Here is a 21,759-nt window from a genome sequence, read left to right on the forward strand (position 1 = left end):
CTCTGACTGAACCTTTGCCTGTCAGCGTGGTCCGTGACCAGCCTAGGAGGGGCTATGTAGGGTGTGCCTGGTTACAGGCTTCTACAGTATCTTTGCCATGTTCCAGTTCATCTACTCCACATCTTTTCTGGAGCCTGCCTCGCATTCGGCGTGGTCCGCGACCAGCAAACTGGTAGTGGCTGTGTAGGATGTGCCGCATCGCAGTCTCAACCCAGCTCTTGACCTTGCTTCTGAATACCTTTGCCTGCAGTACCTAGCTTCTGAACCTTTGTCCAAGTCCCTGCACAAGTCTTCGTCTGTGTACCCAAAGTACCTCGTTCCTGAGTCTTCGTCTGTGCAACCAAGTACCTTGCTCCTGAAGTCTTCATCTAGGGTCTCTATGTTCCAGAGCCTTCGTCTGCTCTCGTCCTCTGTCCGGCCTGCTGCCTATTGCCGTAACTAGCGGCAGGTCCTAAAGGGCTTGGAACGATCAGAGGACTGTTCACTGATCAACACTGTGTTGTTGGTAATCCTGAGGCGTGCAGGTCTGGTAGAGGGCAGACCTTCAGCTTCTTTGTCTCCGCTTCCACCATGTCCTGTTCCTCGCTACCCATGCTCGCACCAGCTCATCTCCCGCGGTGTGTCTTGGGGCTCCTCCCTGAGTTGTGCAATGGCCCAAGGGCTCACAACACCCGCTATAGCAATGATCGCGCCTCCGCTCTCGTAACAGAATCTGAAGGCCTCCAAGCCCTCGGTTCGTAACAGCAGCCAGAGGACGTGCTCGTAACATAGACTTTGAAGCTATAACCAATATTATATAGAATTGGATTCCCTATTGACTAGAAAAAAGGTTTGAGGAATGAAACAAAATTAGGTTAAAGCACTGGTGCTCACAGAATAATAAAGACATAGAGGAAAAAATTAAAAATTACCAAAAATTGTTTAACTTGGGTAACAGCAATATTTAATAGAGAAGAAATCCATAGAAGGTTATTTAATAGCATTACCAACCAAGAAAAGGATATTTTTCAATGATAACACCAGCAAAAACATTAATTTCAGGATGCTAGAAACTGGATGACAGTTTAGAATTGAGTTAGTTAGAGTAATGAACTGCAGTTAGAGGGTGAAAGCTTCACTGTGGCTCCTCTCAAGTACAGAAAAACATTTCCAATTAATAGGGATGGTGTTTAGATTTGGAGTGAATGTGTGTGAAAGAATGAGAAAGTGGTTTTTAACTAAGGTATCCAGTTAAGATAAGATCAGGAATAGTAAAAGTTAATGGTAAATGCAGATGATCTGCGGAATTTAGTATCAGCATTTGATAGGCGCTGAAGAGATTGAATTCAGTGGTTGTTCGGTGACTGTTACACAGTTACCAGAGTGTGAGTGGTGACATTAACAATGAGAAAATAGAAACACCTGCAGTGAATACAGTGTCTTATTTAATTAAAAAAAACAACCCTGTTTTCCACAAGCGAATAGGTCGCAAGTGTTATGTCGGTGGACCCTTGAGCCATAGCGAGGTTGGTGCCACCTGCAGGGAGGAGCCCTCCAGGTCCTCACCTTCAGTGGGTGGAACTTGGCTGGTGAAGAGGCTTAACATGGACTTCACCACTATCAGCCCCTGTTCCCTGCAGGTTGAGCCCTTGGATGCCTGGGCCAGCTGGACTTAAGCACAGGCTTCTGAGTGGCAAGGTATCCAAAGAAAGGACTGAGCAAAAAGGACAAGTCTATACCGGCCGAGGTTGGGGCAGGCGGCAGAACAGCAGAAACTAAGACACACCATGGTCGGGGCAGGTGGCAGAACAAGCAAGGTCAAGACGAGGTCTGAGGTCAGCTGGGAGACAATCCAAGAAGAAGATGGAGTCAAGGCAAGCTGAGGTCCAAACCAAAGTGTCAATCCAGAAGGAATGAGCTGAAGAAGTAAAGGAATAGGAACGGGAACAAAAGAACAGGACCAGAACCAGGAACCAGGAACACAGGAGCAGGAACCACTGAATGAAGAATACAAGAACGAGACTGGGACCAGGAACACAGGAGCAGGAACACAAGCAACTTACTACTACCAGGAGTTGGCCCTTTGCTGAGGCACTCAAGGCTGAGCCGGGCTGTCCTTATATAGGCAGTCCAGGAGACATCATCTGGAGGTGCCACAGTGACTTTCCCGCCTCGGGCCCTTTAAACCCTGAAGGGGCACACGTGCGCCTAGGGATGCTTGCTTAGCGGAGCAGCATTACCTGCATGGCATGGCTAAACCTGTGCGGCAGCCTGCTGCGTCGTCACTACAGGAGGTTTTATGGCGTTGAGGGAACCCTATCTGTTCCTGGCTGATGGTAAGGAAGGCTAGCCATGGGGGAAGCCGGTGGCCAGCCAAATGCAACAGCAAGTGATATGTCACCTTGGTATGTGACCCCTAACTCTTACAATACCATAAGAAAGTGACAAGGTTCTATTTAAAAACTGAGAAGTTATGAAAGCAAAGGGAAGTAAATCACAACAAAAAATACCATATGGTGACTGGAGTGAGAGGACATTTGTTAATCTTACATGATAAAAGTTTCTGGCAAGAGAGAAGGAGTTTCCATGACTATACAGTTACTTTGAATTGATCAAAGCTATAGAGTGTGAAAACAGAAGTGAGTTTGGGGTCTCATTGTTTTTGTTCTAGAGAAGGGCACATTTAATTATTCTTTGATTTCTGTCAGCTAGTTTCACAGTTCCACCAAGCCCACAGAAACACTTAACACCAAGGAACTCATACACTACTTACTGAAAGATTCTTGAGAGAAGGGAGTTAGTTTTCTTTATTGATTTGCCTAAAGCTTAGTGTAGTAGGCAGAAGTAGGATTGGCAAGTCAAGAGTTTCCACCAGCATTAGCCAGCATTGCACACCCAGTGCAAGCCAGCCCAATATAATAAGAACATAAGAAATTGTCATGCTGGGTCAGACCAAGGGTCCATCAAGCCCAGCATCCTGTTTCCAACAGATGCCAAACCAGGCCACAAGAACCTGGCAATTATCCAAACACTAAGAAGATCCCATGCTACTGATGCAATTAATAGCATGGGCCATTAATCAAGTAAACTTGATTAATGGCCATTAATGGACTTCTCTAAGAACTTCCCCAAACCTTTTCTGAACCCAGCTACACCAACTTCACCAACCACATCCTCTGGCAAAGAATTTGCACACACTCTCATCATAGAGAGTATACTCGAAGAAGATAACACTTAAAAACAAAGCAGGAGTTAGAGACAAAAATCATCACACACAGGAAAGAGACAACAAAAGAGATACAACAGAGACAGAGAGCAGCTGGAAAGAAAACATAAACATAAGTAGACAAGGACAGAAAAGTGAAAAAAAAAATTAGAACCTATAAGCATACTTACCAAAGTAGATGATTAGCCATAGCATCCACACTTTCTATACAGAAGCTTCTCTGTAAGACAAAGATTAACACAAAGACTCACTTTCTAATGTAAAGATATATAGAGAGAAATAAACTGCAGTTAAAGGGATTTAGAAACATAATATTTACTTATCTGAATATTGTTCTGTATTTCCTAGAACTGGTTCTTCTTTAGTTATAAGCTGAAAAGAAAAGTGCATTGTTGGTGATTGCTTTCTTTGATATTATATACAATTGTTTAAGTTATACATTAAAAGGAGAGTATATTCCTTTATCACATGCATGCATCCCCTCCATTCCCTGGGAGATAGCACTGGGTGAATTGCTTACTGCCTTTCCTTGTGGGAGACCCAGCTGGGAGGAGGACACTGGACTGCATCCCCGTGGGACACCACTGAACAGCCTGCTGCCAAGGGCCACATACGACTACACTATAACATCCTACACCTCAGCCATGACAGCAGATTCCCCCCTCCACTGTGCCTGCAGTTTTTACAGTTTCATTAGCCACCTGTTGAGTTTCAGATTTGTTTTCATCATCATGAGGTATGACTAAACTGTGTGCCCTGTTACCTTTATTGATATAGTGAGCTTTTGGGAGCTAGAGATGGATGATTAGAACTTGATGTAGACAAGTTCTGTTGAAAAAAGCTCCTACCTGCACATCTACATGACACCATTTCTCTGCTGGAAGGTTTCCTGTTGGTGAAAGGACCACTAAATTTAATCTCCTTCCCTCCCCATTGGGTAATGTTAGTAGTGAAGAAGCAGACAAGATGTATCCTTCTGTAGGCTACAATATTTTTTGTGGCTTGGTTGGTTGCAGTCTCTGGCACTTTGTGTCCATTACAACAGGACATTTAGGAAAACTAGGTCTAGAATGTTGACCCAAATAAACTGGAACAAAACTGAGGCAGCTGTTAGGATAGATGAGTGGGGGATAGAAATTAGAGGAAGGGGCTGCATACATTTCTACAGCCATACATCAAAATAGTGCCAGCTACACTGAGGAAAGTACTGAAGTGATGTCATTTGGTGCTGTCCTCCAGGTGGACAATACCAATTTAAAAATGCCAGCAGCTGGGTCAGAGTGACTAGGCATCTCTCCTGCCCTTGTACCAGCTGTAACTTGGAAATGGGATATGCACTGGGGCTAGGCTTCTGTGCCAGGCCCAGGCAGTTTTTTGGCCATGGAAAGCCCAGCCAGGGCAGCCGGAGGTTCTTTGTTTTTAGCAGTTTATGTATTTTTGTTTAATGTTTTATTTGGTTTGGCATATGAGTCAAACTGAAGAAAAAAATTAAATGGACCTAATAAAAACAAAACAAAACAAATCAACCCCATAATTTTGGGGCTGCATATTCCTAGCATAAGCTATGGCATAAGTAGTTTATTTGCTAGGGGTTTTGTGCTGCTTTATGTGCTGCTGGCAAAACAGACAATTAGTGGTCATTTCAACAAACATTACTGTGTGCTACAGCAACCTAACCAAATGAAGAGCTTAGTAAAGTTTAAGTAGAGTTTCTGTATAGCTCCATATCCAGGGGACAAACTAAACCACTCTTAGTTTTATCCAATTGCATTCATAGAGATGCATTCCTGATTTCCCTATAGAGTGCTCTAAGAAAAACAGGACTACACTTCCATACATGTTTTGGGGTAGAAACCCTAGACTGGTTTAGCTTGACCACCTGGACATGGAACTATATGGTTAACTTAACTTTAAGGAGCCACGATACATCAAGAAGACATGGCCCTGCTGCTACTGTACTGTACAATGCTTGGAACTCAACCCTGCTACAAATATAATGATATACTGCTTTATGGTAAACTATCAGACAAGAGGCACTCCATGCAGTGTATGAACATTTCCAGAGCAATGATTGTTATTACTGTTTGCTAGCTTTTATTGTTTGTTTTATTTGTGACCGGCCCTTCGGTTAGCCACTGAATGGCTCTAGGTACCTTACCATCAGGACTAGTAACCTCCAGTGGGATTTTCCATTCCTTTTCAGCCTCTCATTGAGCTTACTGTGATTGGCTATCCCAAGGGCATAAGGTGGAGCTAGAGGTAGAGACAGCGTCGTCATTTTGAATTGGTTGTTGAAGAGTAAGGAGTTATTTTTTTGCTTTCTCCCTACTGAGTTGGATTCACTAACCCAACTTGGTATTTTTTCTTTCATTCAAAAGAGATTCCTCATCTCTACACACCCTGTCTGAAAGGGTCTGCCTCCTTTTTAAAGAAAGAGAGATTTTTGAAGATTTTGGTCAGCTTTTGGATTCATTTTTCATGTTCTGGGAAACACCCTGTGCTTGGGAGAGGGGATTCCCCCCCCCCCCCCCAATCCTGAGAGCAGTGGCTGGAGACCTGTCACCGACCCCTCTACTCCCTAGAGGAAGCGAGACCAGTGACAGCACTACTCAGTGTGAGATATTTTGGATACAGACATTTGCATTTTACCCCTTTTTGTTAGTGTGCAGGTTTTTTACCACCCTTCTTCACAACTTGGAGGAAGAAGTCACATAGAGTGAAAGGTAAGAATAGGATGGTAACATAAAGATCTGGAGACTCCCAACTGCATCTCCACCCCAAAGGGATCAAGACACAGGCTACAGGTGAAAGACAGAACTTTGGAATCAGGTAGGATCTTTTTCTGGCATGGAGCTCCCCCTAGGATTCCCCAACTTACTGAGCTGTTTGTGCACAGATGAGGAGACAGTGGCAAGCTCCCTTCCAGGAGCTAGAGAGATGGACACAAGCACCCCAGCAGAGAGACTATCAGGCCGATCCAATACAGTGTGCTCAGCCGATAGCACTGTTCAACCTGTGTTGGACATGGGTTTTGGACGAGCTTCCACAGCCCCTTATTCCATAAGGGATTAGTGCATCCAAAACGCACATCCAACTCCCCACAAAACTAATAGCGCTCATCACATACAAATGTATGTTGATGAGGCTATTAGCTATTCTCGCTCAATCAAAAAGAAAAAAGTGTGCCTGACCCATACATTTTTACCTCAGAAATTAACGCCTGCCCAGAACAGGCGTTAATTTCTGAGCAGCCCAAAAACATGTACAGAAAAACAGAAAATACTGCTTTAATACATTTCCTCCGACTTAATGTCAAGGCAATATTAAGTCGGAAGAAAAAAAAAGGACAGAAAGTAAAAAGAAAATTTTTTAAAAAGTGTGCCAGTGATCAGGTTAGGAAAAGGGAAGCTCAATTAATGAGCATCCATTTTTCTAAACCGTGGCTGTGCTCGTAAAACTGAGTGACCGTTTTCCTAACCCGTCGACAGCTGACCTCTCCTGGGCGCCCGCTGCTCAGGAGATGCTATAGGCGCACATTTGTCCCTAGCGCCTCCTTGGCAGCGTGACTCCTCATTTAAATATTCAATCGTGCGCGCCCAGGAGAGGTGGCTGGGCGCATGTTAGGAAAGCGGGCACTCAACACTGAGCAGCCTGAATGTAAATAGTTCAAAGATACAGTTTCATTTGTGAAACGTTTATGGGACAGGACTGATAGACGGTTTGGAAATAATCAATAAACATTTTTTGAGCACCCAGTCTGAGTCCAGCCTGTTTGTCCCTGAAGAGAATACATCACCAGAGAGATAGACAGACACACATCAGGAGAAACACTCCATCATATGGGACACAAAGGATTTCCTTTCCTCCCACAGAAAGAGCTCACTCCCAGGGAGCTGCAGAGAGAAGGGGAAGGATGGCAAGAGCAGCCCCAAGTAACAAATACTTTTATGGCCCTACGGGAAACAGCAAAATACCCCACAAAGGGTTACATAATGTTTGTTTTATTATTATGAATGTTTTTACTGTAAACTGCCTCATGCGATATTGTAGAATGCAGGCTATACATCTTTTAAAATAAATAATTAATCCAATGCCAATTTTCACAGAACTGCTGTGTTGCAAAGATTTCTACATAACTGTAACACAGTTCCCCATATCAAGTCTTTCCCTATATTTGTATATGATCCAGGTGGATTATGAGGAAACCATATTTTTAAATTGTCAATCTATTTTTATAAAGGAAGACAGAATTCTATTTTTGGTGCAAAATGTTACTATTTACTGCACTGCAAGTATCAACATCTGGCAATTTGTGTAGCCCTAGGCACTATTACAAGAAGCAAGAAGCTTAAGACAGGATACATGTAATCTTGTTTAATAGCATGATGTTCTGCCAAGATAAACTTCTAAGCTTTCACATATTTTATGCTGAAAAATGTTGTAGTCAAGTGCAAAGGAAATTTCTCTTCCTTTAGAAAAACTGAGTTGCAGAATATTTGGTGATGTAATTATTATGTTATAGTGTGTCTTCTGCATATCTTTTCTCAGACAGAACAAAGATCCATAATAAAATATTAACAACATAAGAGGCAGGCAACTAAATCAAAATTACTGTGAAACCTGATCTGATGGCTTGGTAGCTGTGCAGCTGGCTTAAGTCATGGGCGACCGTGTTTCAGAACTGAAAAATCTTGATCTCCCACAGCTACCAGTCTACAGCATTGTACGTCAAATAGCACTAACGAAATGGTAACTAGTAGTAAGTAATAGTCTTACTCCTGGATTCTGTGAAATATTTAGGGATGTGAATCGTTTTTGAACGATTAAAATTATCATCAGATAATTTTAAAATCATCCAAAATCGTTAGAGTGCACGATACAATACAAATGCCCTCGATTTATCGTCAGGGGCATTTGTATTGTATCGTTAAATAGGGCACGGGAATTATTTGGGGGAGGGCGGGAAAACCAGCACACCAAAACAACCCTAAAACCCACCCCGACCCTTTAAAACAAATCCCCCACCCTCCAGAACCCCCCCCAAAATGTTTTAAATTACCTGGGATCCAGTGGGGGGGGGGTCCCGGCACGATCTCCCGCTCTCTGGCCACGGCTGCGTTAAGAGAAATGGCGCCGGTGGCCCTTTGCCTTATCATGTGACAGGGCAAAGGTAGCACCGGCGCCATTTTGGTTCCTGGCTCCCGACGTCATGCGTGCAGGAGATCGCTCCCGGACCCCCGCTGGACCCCCAGGGACTTTTGGCCAGCTTGGGGGGGCCTCCTGACCCCCACAAGACTTGCCAAAAGTCCAGCGGGGGTCCGGGAGCGACCTCCTGCACGCGGGCCGTATTGCCAATATTCAAAATGGCGCCGGCGCTACCTTTGCCCTCACTATGTCATACGGGCGGAGGTATTTGCGGCCTTTTTGGAGAATACATCAGCAAATTGTTTGTACTGAAAGGGTAATTTCTCCAGTAGAGAGGTACAGATGAAGCTACAAGTGGGAGTACTTTCTTTTAGGCAGGTTTCGTGGTATGCTGGACCCCAATGAATGAGTTTTAAAGATGTCCAATCAAACTGCGGATTGTGGCGTTGCAACCAGGGAATACCGAGGACCACCGGATGAATAGCTTTCTGGAGGACATAGAAGGTGATCTGTTCTGTATGGTTGGGTGCAATGTGGCAGTCCAGAGGTACGGTGTGGTGTGTTATTCTTCCTGGCAAGGGGTCTCAGTGGATGGAGGAGATGATCATCGGCCTCTGACAAGGACGTGTGGGAATATGAAGTTGCTCCACCATTTTTTGTAAGATAAAGTTTCCACCGGCCCCAGAATCTACTAAAGCCGGCGTGGTAAATTTATGTCCTCCAATAACAATGGTAATAGGCAAGGTGAGTGGGGGAGCTGGGGAAGTGATGCCTAGGGTTACTCCCCCCGTGGAACCTAAGCTTTGTAGTTTCCTGGAAGTATAGGACAGCCTGCAATACGATGACCTGACCCTCCATAATATAAGCAGAGGCCTGCCTTATGGCGTCTTTGACATTCTTCTGGTGAGAGAGGACCTCTTCCCATTTGCATTAGTTCTTCGACACTCCCTTCTGTATTAGATGCAGTTTGAGAGACGGAAGCAACTGAGCGAGAGAGAGTAGTAACCACCATGTGTTTTCTTGTACTTGATCCCTCACAAGCTCTTTCCTGTAGCCGGCGGTCGATCCAGGTGACCAAGTCCACGAAAGAGTCCAACGATTAGGTAACTCCCTGGCTGCCAGGAACTAGAGGGAGGAGTCCAGGAGGGAGCCATGACAATTTCCTGTCATGGCTCCTTTAAATATTCTCTTCAGCCGCGCGTGCGGCTCTTAGCAGAGGCAGAGGGGGAGGAGTCAGCTCTGCCGAGAGGAACCTTGCAGCCGGGCTTGGCAGTGGCAGCAGCCGGGAAGAAGGCAAAAGAGAAGGCTGCCTGACACAGCAGGAGCCTCTGACAAGCCCAACACCTCGGGTAAGTTTTAGTGTAGCCAAGGCCGCCGGCCCGACCCTGGTCGCGGCCCGCCGCAGCCGGCGGTCATGACACCCGGCCTCGGATGCGGACCGCCACGACCAGCAGTCCTAACAGTACTTTCCTGTGATATCTGGAGTTTCCTCTTCTCTTTCTTCCTGAAGTGTGTGGGACTCTAGTGCTGCTATTCTCCCCCAGGCTTTCTCCATTTCCAGTATTCGGCTTTCTGCTCTTAGACCAGCGAAGGTCAGAAGAGAGCCAGGTTTTCTCTAGAAGATTCAAACTGGTGGTGCTACACCCTTGTTGGAAGGTTTTGACCATCCTGGTGATTTCTTTCCACTTTTTCAGAGTAGATCTTATAGTTAACTGCTGAGGCTTAGGGGTGGGGAGGGAAGGAGTTCCTTCACTACAACCTCTAGCTACCGGTGATGGTGTTATTGTTTGGGGCACAAGGTTTTGGTCTGCCCATTCATTATTTTTTAAAGGGGGCTGGGGCATTTCTGCCTGCATCTCCTTTTTTTCCTTTCTTTGGCATTTCTAAACCTAGAAACTTTTTCCAATTTTAAAAAATAACCTAGCTTGCAGTCTAACAAACCAAACAATAGAGAGACTTTAAAGGGATCAAACAAACATAAAATGGAGTTTTGAAAAATGGGGCAGGAAACAAAAAAAAAAAACAAAATAGGAAAGGGGCTTCTGCTCCTACACAAAGCCATTGGCTTTTGCTGTCACTCTCCCCAGGTTTGAACCCCACCCGCAGCCTGTACTGTTTTAGAGGGTGAAGGAAAAAGATGAATTCAAACCTTTATCTTCTGATGTTTGAGAACCGCAGGAACCTCACAGGTGAAAACAGCTCCTTAGGGAGAGCAGTAGCAGAAGCAGGGAGGGGCCGGGGAGTTTGGAGAAGGAAGGGAGGTTCTGGTGGTTTATTGAGGGAGGGGAATTAGACTGCTCTGCTTGGCAAGGGAGTCAAGCAGATTCCCTCTCTCAATTCCTGGGGCTGACCAGGGTCCCAGGCCACCATGCAGCACCTGAATTCTCTCTCCCACTTTTTTTTATCCTAGATGGCCAGTGCAGGGCCGAAAGGTGCCCTGCACTGGCCAGAAGCAAATCTCAGAAACGCGTGTTTCCACACGAAGAAACCTACACAGTCTGCCAACAAAACAAAATGTCGGGTATATTTTTAGATAAACAGCTTATAATGCTGCATATTATACCGATCAAGGAACATAGAAAGGTAAATGAGACAAAGAACCCAGGGAATTCAGTAAATCAGTCTCAATCTGTTCGACAACATACACTGCAGGGAGGCAGAAAGGAATCACAAACCTTCAGTCAGTGTCCTTTACCTCATCATCACAGAACCGATTGACCGAAGAAAAAAAAGGTGTGGGGGGGGGGGGGGGGGGGAGGGTTGTAGTAATGGATGAAAACAGCCAAAACCAAAAAAGCCCCAATACCCTACCTAGTTCGGGTCCTGCACTTTCCTAATTCAGCCTTTTCAAGAAACAGAATTTAAGTTCTTTAGAGTAACAAACATCTTTCTGAAGGTCTTACAATACCCTACTATAGACTATACCTTGCTGTTACTTTTACAGAAGAATCATTCATTTAGCAGTACATTTTTCTTAATTACTTAGGCTGAGATTTCAGACAGCCTATACTTTTTAGCTCTTTCATGCAGAAAAAAGGGATAGAAAATCTGTGCCCCCCGAAGAGGTAGCACCTGTGGCTCTGCATCCTTTTCCTGTGTCTAAAGTTCCCATGTCTAAAGTTGTTTTCTCTTGAGGTTCTCCCTCTTGTCCTGAGGCAGTGAGGGCCTCTAGTTCCCATTCTAGCTCATCACCTCCTACCTCCCACTTTCTATGTTTTATAGGGGGAGGAAGAGGTTCTGATGCCTGGATAAGGGCTTCAAAATCTGCATTTACCACTACCTTAATCATAATTTCCGGCACTCCCTTCTTCTTTATTCTGGGCCTCAACATGCCAGGAGAAGTGAGGGGACAAGTCTGGGAAAGGAGAATGTGTCTGTTTGCCACTTCCTTCAAAGGGGGAGGCTGCACTTTTGACCATAAAATTTCTAACGGGCCGATTCAGTAAAGCGCGGCCGCGGTTGCCCGTTTTTTAACCCGCTTTGGACGCATGTTTTGAGCACGTAAGACGGACCCGCGATTCAGTATCGGCTTTTACGCGTCTTCAGCGCTTGCCGAAAAAGACGCGTATCCATTTCCGCCCGCCGCATGTATATGATATGTTAATGATCGGATTAGCTATTCCCCCCGATACAGTATCTTGCACCCAAATTATCGCGTTTTTAACCAGCTTATTTACCGTGTCTTTAACCTCAATATTTACCGCCTACCCTGACCCTGGCATTAGTGTGGTGTTCAGTCAGCTTTGGACCGGTCAGCGTCATGGACAACATGCATATATTGGCTCTGGCGATCTTTTTCATTCAGTTGAGAAGCAGAATGAGAAATGCTCAGCAAGCGATCATGGACGCCCGGATAGAGGCGGGAACGTCCATGAACGGAAGCCGCGACCTTGGATGTCTGGCCGGGCGCTCAAGGCAGCAGCCATGGACGTTGGAAGGCAGCGGGACCTCTGATCATGGACACCCAGATAGAGGCGGGGAACGTCCATGAACGGAAGCCGAGACCTTGGATGTCCGGCTGGGCGCTTAAGGCAGCGGCCATGGATATTGGAAGGCAGCGGGGCCTCCGATCATGGACGCCCAGATAGAGGCGGAAAGGTCCATGAACGGAAGCCCCGACCTTGGATGTCTGGCCAGGCACTCAAGGCAGCGGCCATGGACGTTGGAAGGCAGCAGGGCCTCCGATCATGGATGCCCGGATAGAGGCGGGAACGTCCATGAATGAAAGCCCCGACCTTGGACGTCCGGCCGGGTGCCCAGACGTGGAAGGTTGGGGGTGGCCTCCGAACAAGAGGACGTCCAGATGCTCAGGGCAGCGGCCCCGGTGTCCATGCGGGGTCTGTAGAAAAGAACCATCCACTAACCTGGTGGAATGACATTTGAAATGACAGGTACCAGCGCACCATGGATACTGTATAGGCGCTGTATACCGCTCTATACAGTAAAATGGATTGTGAACGCCTACTGCTTCATAGGCGCACTTTGGATTTGCGTCTAATTTGAATACTGACTTGAGCGGCTTGTGAACCAAAATGTGCGCCCGTCAAACTCGTGGGCGCCCGGCACTGCCGCACTTTTTCTTACGCGTCCGTACTGTATCGGCCTGTAAGGAAGGTAATGGTCCTTCTCCTGAGCAGTTTTCAGCACGAGGGGCAACCTCTCGTCACTTTTTTAACCTTCTGAGGTTTTACTAGCACTTTAGAAGGGAGGATCAAGGGAGGAAAAACCTCAGTTGGCCTGCTTGGAGCAGCTACAGAGAATGATGTTTCACGGGTTGAGGAGAGATGGACAAGGCGAACAGAGAGTATGTCTAGTAAACCAAGTTGTGATGATCTCAACCCATGAGTAGGTTTGTAAAATCTTAGTAGAGCATTCGGCAGGGAGGAGAATCAGGACTAAGCAATTTGAACACTGTCAAGGCAATCTTATACTAGATACACTCAGAAATAGATAACCATTTCAGCCCCGTCCTATCTCTAACCTTCCCTTCATATCTAAAATTATGAAAAAGATATGTAAGACTATAATATTCTCCACCCCTCTCAATTCGGCTTCCGTAAGTCTCATAACACGGAAAGCCTATTACTTTCACTGACTGACACTCTCCTCAAGGGCATGGACCATGGACAAACCTTTATCCTTGCCCTTCTTGACATTTCATCCACCTTCGATACCATCAGTCACAAAATCGTCCTCACCCGCCTAACTGAAATTGGCATCTCAGGCACAGCCATCCACTGGTTCTCTTCCTACCTCAATAACAGAGGCTACGCTGTAAAAATTGCAAATTCCGAATCATCACACATCCCCCTTACCCAAGGCATCCCACAGGGCTCTTCACTATCCTCCATGCTATTTAATATATATCTGTTACAGCTCTGCCACCTCCTCTCTGACCTTGGTCTTACGTTTTTCTTATATGCAGATGATGTCCAAATCCTCATCCCTAACCAAGAATCCCTCACCAAATCTCTTAAGTTTTGGGAAACATGCCTCGTCTCCATTAACTCCCTACTCTCTAACCTCCACCTTGCTTTAAACTCCTCCAAAACTGAACTCCTGATAATTCAAATCACCCTGACCGCACGCCACCATCTGCTTGTGACCTCACCCTCCCCTCAAATGCTTTTCCCTACTTCGTGCGAGATCTCGGTGTCTCCCTAGACCAGCAACTAAACTTCAAAAACCACATTAACACAATCATAAAGGGAGGATTCTTCAAGCTCCATATCCTCAAAAAACTTAAACCTCTACTCCATTCGCAAGACCTCCGCATAGTCCTGCAAGCGACAATGCTATAAAAAATGGATTACTGCAATTCCTTTCTTCTAGGCCTTCCCTACTCTACTATTAGACCCCTGAAAATGTTACAGAATGCTATGGCAAGAATCCTTACAAATACACGTAAAGCAGACCATATTACCCCTATTCTCAAGGAACTCCATTGGCTTCCCATCTCCTCCCGCATCAGATACAAAACCCTCACCATTATTCACAACTCCCTGCACAACCACAATCACTCCTGGCTTGAGGATGCTCTTCGATTCCGCTCCTCCAATCATCCTACTAGAACCGCTCTCTCAGGAACCCTCCATACCTCTTCCCTTAAATGTGCTCACCATACTTCCACCAGAGAAAGAGCCCTATCCATTGCAGGCCCCTCCCTCTGGAACACTATGCCACTTGAGCTCTGACTAGAACCATGCATTCGGAAATTCAAAACAGGGGTTAAAACATGGCTCTTTAAAATGGCCTACCCTGGATCCCACGTAGTCCCCCTGCTCCCTCTACTCCTTCAGAGAAAGAGCCCTTGTCATTAATGTACTCATAGCCTTCGCCTTTATTCCTTTTAATTATCCTCTGTTTTGTCTCCCATTTTGCTGCACCTCCTTATATACCCCCTCCCCTGTCCTCAAACCCTTCTTTTTCCCGATAGCTACCATTTATACCCCTTTTTATTTACCCCCTCCGCTTTCCTTTAACCCTTACTTTTCCCTATAGCAATCCTGCTAGTCTATACATAGTTGCCTTTCTGAACGTATAATTTTGTAATGTCATATATAGTGTCTCCTGTATGTACTAGTTAAAGATAATGTATATTATTGTATATAATACTTTTTGTTATTATTGCATATAATACTGTTTGGAGTGTATAATTTATATATGGTTATTCACAGTGGATAAGATTATACACTGTCTCTTATTGAGAATATAATTTGCAATGCTACTTATTATGTTTCTTCTGTTGTTTTCCATTAGGTACTGTTCCTTTTCTCCTCTCCTGTTTTTTCCTTCTTCTCTCGCCCCATCTCTCTTCCTATCTGCTCCCTCTTCCCCCCACTCTTTTTTTTTGTAATTTCCTCCTTTAGTTATATTGTAAACCGGCATGATGTACTCACGAATGTCGATATATAAAAGCTAATAAATAAATAAATAAATAGTTTAATATTAGATACAAGTCTGGCAGCTGAATTAAGTAATAACTGAAAAGGTTGTAAGGTAGATTTAGGTAGGCCTAATAACAAACCGTAGCAGTAATCAGCATGTGGGAAGATAATAGCATGCACAACAGTATGAAGATCAGAATCATAAAGTAAATGACGCAGTCCTGAGATTAGACAAAGTTTATAGAATCCAGATTTGATGATTGCCTTTATTTGAGGTTTAAATGATAGAGTAGCATAAGAAAGACGCCAAGACTTTTGATAGGTTTATTAAGTGAAAAAGAGTGATTATTGAGTGTAATAGTATCGTTTTGAGGATCAGAATGGGGTCGATGTATTAATGAGAACTCTGTTTTATTTGTGTTAAGAGAAAGTTTATTCTGATGTAACCATTGTTTTATTGTAGTTAAGCATAATTGAAAATGATCTATTGTATTTTGCCAGGAAGTTTGAATTTAAAATAAAACTGTATGTCGTCAGTGTAAATTTTAAACCCATCTGTGACACTAGTCAATAGGGATGTGAATCGTGTCCTCGATCGTCTTAACGATCGATTTCGGCTGGGAGGGGGAGGGAATCGTATTGTTGCCGTTTGGGGGGGTAAAATATCGTGAAAAATCGTGAAAAATCAAAAAAACGTAAAATCGCAAAACCGGCACATTAAAACCCCCTAAAACCCACCCCCGACCCTTTAAATTAAATCCCCCACCCTCCCAAACCCCCCCCCCAAATGACTTAAATAACCTGCGGGTCCAGCGGCGGTCCGGAACGGCAGCGGTCCGGAACGGGCTCCTGCTACTGAATCTTGTTGTCTTCAGCCGGCGCCATTTTCCAAAATGGCGCCGAAAAATGGCGGCAGCCATAGACGAACACGATTCGACGGCAGGAGGTCCTTCCGGACCCCCGCTGGACTTTTGGCAAGTCTTGTGGGGGTCAGGAGGCCCCCCCCAAGCTGGCCAAAAGTTCCTGGAGGTCCAGCGGGGGTCAGGGAGCGATTTCCCGCCGCGAATCGTTTTCCGTACGAAAACGGTGGGTTTTAGGGGGTTTTAGTGTGCCGGCTCACAATTCTATTGTATTGTGTTCCGTAACGGTTTAAGACAATATTAAAATTATCGGACGATAATTTTAATCGTCCTAAAACGATTCACATCCCTACTAGTCAACAATTTGGTGATAGGGGCAAGATGTATATTGAAAAGCATCGCAGATAACGTGGACCCTTGCAGGACTCCAGATTTTAACGATTGAGAATAGTAGACTGATGATTGAATTTAAAGGATTTTGAACAACCATCCAGATAATCAGTGAACCATGAAAGAACAACACCCAAAATACCTTATTCACAGAGACGAAAAAGCAAAATATTGTGGTCGACCGTGTCAAAGGCCGAAGATATATCTAAAGAGACCAAAAAATATTGCTGACCACTATCAAGACTACGTTTAATAGTATCAACAAGAGAAATGAGAAGAAGCTCAGTATTCATACAACGACGAAACCCAAACTGATGTGGATTGAGAATGTCATTATTTTCAAGAAAATCCGTAAGCTGTTTTAAAACAACACATTCAATAATCTTAGCTACAAATGGTAATGAAGAGATCGGTCTATAACTTGCTACATCATTAGCGTCCAGATGTGATTTCTTTAATAAAGGTTTAACCAATGCTTTTTTTAAACTGTTGGGCATAACACCTGAATTAAGTGAAATATTAACGATAGAAGTGAGAGATGAACTCAAGACATCAAAAATGGCTTTAAAAACTGACACTGGAATATTCGTCATTGGACAAATTATATTGTTTATTTGTGAAACAATATTTGAGACTTCCAAAGAAGAAACATCCTCAAAGGTTGTCCAGACCGGACAACTGATGGGAACATCATTTAAAAACCAAGGAGCAACATCTTTGAAAATTAAGGACAAATTCTCAATTTTTAAGGAGAAATATTTTAAAAACATATCAGCTGATAAAGATTCCACAGAAGATGTACTCAACTTATGATCCCGAGTCATATTATGCACTAGATGAAATAATGCCTTAGGACTATTTTCTAATTCCTTAATCCTAATGGAATAATATTCTTTTTTAGCTTTAAGTATTTCTGTCTGATATTTAGTTAACAAGACTCTATAGTTAGCTACATTCACTGAAGAAGGTTTTCTTAACCACTTTCATTCACTTCTTCTCAGAAGTTGTCATAAGGAAATTAATAAAGGCGTAAGCCAAGGTTGAAACTTCTTTTTCACAAAATATGATTGTTTTATTGGGGCAATATTATCAAGCACAGTAGTCATATGATTTGTCCATACATCTAAATAATTATCAAGATCATTAACATTAAGAGATTCTAAGATTGGAGAAAGAATCTCTTTAAATTTAGAAATATCAATAAAAGATCTCTTAGTATAAATAGAAGGTATGCTAACATCATTAGAGCCAATTAATGAGAAACTAATAAGTGAATGATCAGACCATGGAACATCTTTAATATTTGAAGTGCTCATGGAATGAAACTTAGATGAATTGTTAATAAAGACCAGATCCAATATGTTTCCTAAATGATGTGAAGTCCATAGAGCCCTCTAGATTTCACTAGGCATCAACTAGGATTCTAATGATGTAATCCTGTTTCCATGATGGCACAGCCTCGTTGGGCTTAGTAAACCAGCAGACTCACCAGAAATCCCTGCTGAATACCAGATGCAATCTTCAGGTCTTACTGCAGAAGAAGCTCAAACCTATTCTGAGCACACGCTTACATTGAACTAGGTACACTCCTTCTAGAGGTCCACTTTCATATCTAAAATCCTCCTGACTCTGATAAGTATCCATGGAGGTCATATTCATTAGGGCGGTTAGTAGGCAAGTTATCTGGCTAATGTTAGTCGGATAACTTGCCTGTTTATTCAGCGGGATAAATGACCTGCTGAATATACTCATTTAAAGTAATCTGACAAATTGTAGCCAGATAATATGTAGCTGGATAACTTAAAAACATAACTGACTATGTTTGAATATTGCCAGGTAAGTTTTTAAGTTATCTGACCTTGTGTGGCCAGATAATGTTCTACTGACTCGGATATCTTTAAAATATATCTCAGTAAGTAGCTCTCATAAATAGAAAAAAAAATAGACCTCTGTGGGCCAGTGACCCAATTCCAACCATTGCTCCCCAATAAATTCACATTGGCCCTGCCAGGCTGAGCTATTACAACCACCCCTCCAAACCCCGATGAACAAAGATAGGGGTAGATTTTAAAAAACTGTGCCTGCGCATACTTTTGTTCATGCGACCGGTGCAAACAAAAGTACGCCGGATTTCAATAGATACGCACGTAGCTGCACGTATCTTTTAGAATCCGGGGTCGGCGCGCACAAGGCTGCGCAAAATCGGCAGCCTGCGCGCACCAAGCCGTGCAGCCTGGCTCTGTTCCCTCCGAGGCCGCTCCAAAATCGGACCGGCCTCAGAGGGAACTTTCCTTCCACCCCCCCTCCACACCTTCCCCTCCCTTCCCCTCCCTAACCCACCCCCCTAGCTCTATCTAAACTCCTCCCTACCTTTCTTGGAAAAGTTACGCCTGCCCAAGGCAGGCGTAACTTGCGCACACTGGGCCGGCTGCTGGCGCGCCATGTTCCGGTCCGGGGGCTGGTCCGGAGGCCGCGATCACGCCCCTGGAAATCCCCCGGGCCAGCACCATGCCCCCCGTGATGCCCCCAAACGTGGTGCCGCCCCCGACATGCCCCCCTAGCAATGCCCCGGGACTTACGCGTATCCTGGGGCTTGTGCGCGCCGCCAAGCCTATTCAACATAGGCTTGGTGTGCGGAGGGGGAGGTTGGGGCAGGTTTTTGGGGGGTACACGGATATCTTACACGCGTACCCCTTTGAAAATCTGCCCCATAATGTGCTTTTTATGCAGGGTGGGCAATGATCACATCCACCCCCTCTTTTCCAGTTTTGGCATGGAAGGCAAGAGGAAAAGGGTGGCTTAGAGTTTTTTCCATGGGTCGCTCCTGTAAGGTCTATTACACCACGGGTGATGACAGATGTTACCATTGTCACCAGATAGAGAACACCAAATGGAGGTGCCCTAAGATAAAATTACCTGCCCCTCCTCCTCTTACCTCATAGTTAAAAAGTGCCTTAACTTCAGCCCCTATAACAACTAATGGAGTGGCTGCTAGGATATCAAAGTCTGGGAAGGTCCAAGAACATTTGAGTTCCCCAGGGATGACATCGCTGGTATCAGGAATCAGTAAGGAAACAACCCCAAGGGCCCGTATGACATAGTGAGGGCAAAGGTAGCGCCGGCGCCATTTTGAAGATTGGAAATATGGCCCACATGCAGGAGGTCGCTCCCGGACCCCCGCTGGCCTTTTGGCAAATCTTGTGGGGGTCAGGAGGCCCCCCCAAGCTGGCCAAAAGTCCCTGGGGGTCCAGCGGGGGGTCCGGGGGCGATCTCTTGCACGCATGACGTCGGGAGCCAGGAACCAAAATGGCGCCGCCGCTACCTTTGCCCTGTCACATGATAAGGGCAAAGGGCCACCGGCGCCATTTCTCAACGCAGCCGTGGCCAGAGAGCTGGAGATCGCGTCGGGACCCCCCCCACTGGACCCCAGGTAATTTAAAACATTTTGGGGGGGTTCGGGAGGGTGGGGGATTTGTTTTAAAGGTTCGGGGTGGGTTTTAGGGTTTTTTTGGTGTGACTGTTTTCCTGCGCCCTATTTAACGATACAATACAAATGCCCCTGACGATAAATCGGGGGCATTTGTATTGTATCGTGCACTCTAACGATTTTGGACGATTTTAAAATTATCTGACGATAATTTTAATCGTTCAAAAACAATTCACATCCCTAATAACCTCCTAATCCTCGACAATATCAGGGTGAATGGAAATCAAGAGCTCCCATGTATGGACAGCGGGGGCTTTTTAAAATCCGTATTAGTTTTAATTATTGTGTGTTATTTGATATGTGTGCTGTTTGAAATATTTTATTGGTGTTTGAGAAATTGTAAAAAATGTATATGATTTTAATTAATAGAAATTCTATTTATCAGTAGTTTTAAAATATTCTTTTATTAGTATGGTTTTACTATTATAAGTGATGCTTTATGTTTCTTGATTTTATTGTTTTATGAGGAATGGTGGTTCTGTTTTTCCATTGTTAATACACAGAATCTGGCTTCCTGCCAGTTTTTGTCTAATTTATGCTCCTTTATTTTGTATTCTGTATTTTGTGAGGGTCTGTCTCTGCTCTGTGTATGTGACCATGATGAGAGATTCTTCTAGCATGTAGTGTCTGTATAGGGATCTATAGCAATCGGGTTTGTTTTGTTTCCTCAGTAGGTGGTGTATTGATATCCTAAGACCCAGTGTAATATTTACCCTTGCTTATTCACAGGTTATTGTTGTTTGAGTCCTTGGTGTTATTACTGTTATGTTATGATGGGATTGCAGTATAGATTTTGAGTGTCTTTTTTGTAGGGTTTTTTGTTAGTTCAAAATGTGTCTGGCAGTGGAAGGTGTTTGTGCTCTGTTACTGTGAGGTGACACCAGAATTTGAAAATATCTTTTAGTATGATGAGCTGTAAGGGACGGGCCCAGAAAACAACAAGGTAGGCAATCTTAAAAAGCCATGAGGAAACACAAACGAGGTAGATGCCAGAAAAGTCCTTTTCAAATTCTTTATTGGGTGGAGACGTATAAAATCAACAAGGAATGCCTGACTCAGGCTGAGTTTCACCACTTTCCCAGTGGCTGCCTCAGGGGCTCAAAGTGACTTTCTCAAATATGGAACAAATTTGAAAATATTCACTTCTGACGTTATTAATCAAAAGCCATCCACAATACACACTATGTATCAGTATGAGTGGAGACGACTCACGCCAACTAGCAGTCTGCAAGTATGCGGTGCCATTAAGTGTATGGAGCCGTCAAGCGCATAAGTTTTATCGAGAATAAGGTAGGAGTCGGGGCCGAGACTGGGGGGTGGCAGTGCAACCGGGGCAGGAGGGGGGGCTAGGGAGAAGGCTTGCCTAGGGCGCCAAATCCCCTTGCACTGGCCCTGCCTGACACCGGGCCAATCGGATGAGAGCAAAGTCATCAGTGGCATCGCCGCACCAAAGCACCCCGTGGTGACGGAAACACGATAACGGCGTCATTCTCAACAGCACATGGAGGGGACAGGGTTGGACCCCACCCCCACAGAGCAGAGGTATGGCGTCGGCACAGCGGGGGCAACTGCTCGCATGGGTGCATCGGGCTCCCGGTTATTTGCGGTGTCTGCACATCCGTGCTGGGGGACTGCCATGTCTCTCAGTTACCAGAACATTTTGTGATTTTTGTATCCACAGATGCTGGTGCCAGGATAGTAAACCCCTAGCTTCAGATGCTATTGCACTGTATGTGCCACAAGAAGGGGTTATATGTATATTGTAATGAAGAAGACAATGTACTA

This window comes from Rhinatrema bivittatum, chromosome 3 (assembly GCF_901001135.1).
Source record: "Rhinatrema bivittatum chromosome 3, aRhiBiv1.1, whole genome shotgun sequence".
Taxonomy (NCBI): Eukaryota; Metazoa; Chordata; class Amphibia; order Gymnophiona; family Rhinatrematidae; genus Rhinatrema; species Rhinatrema bivittatum.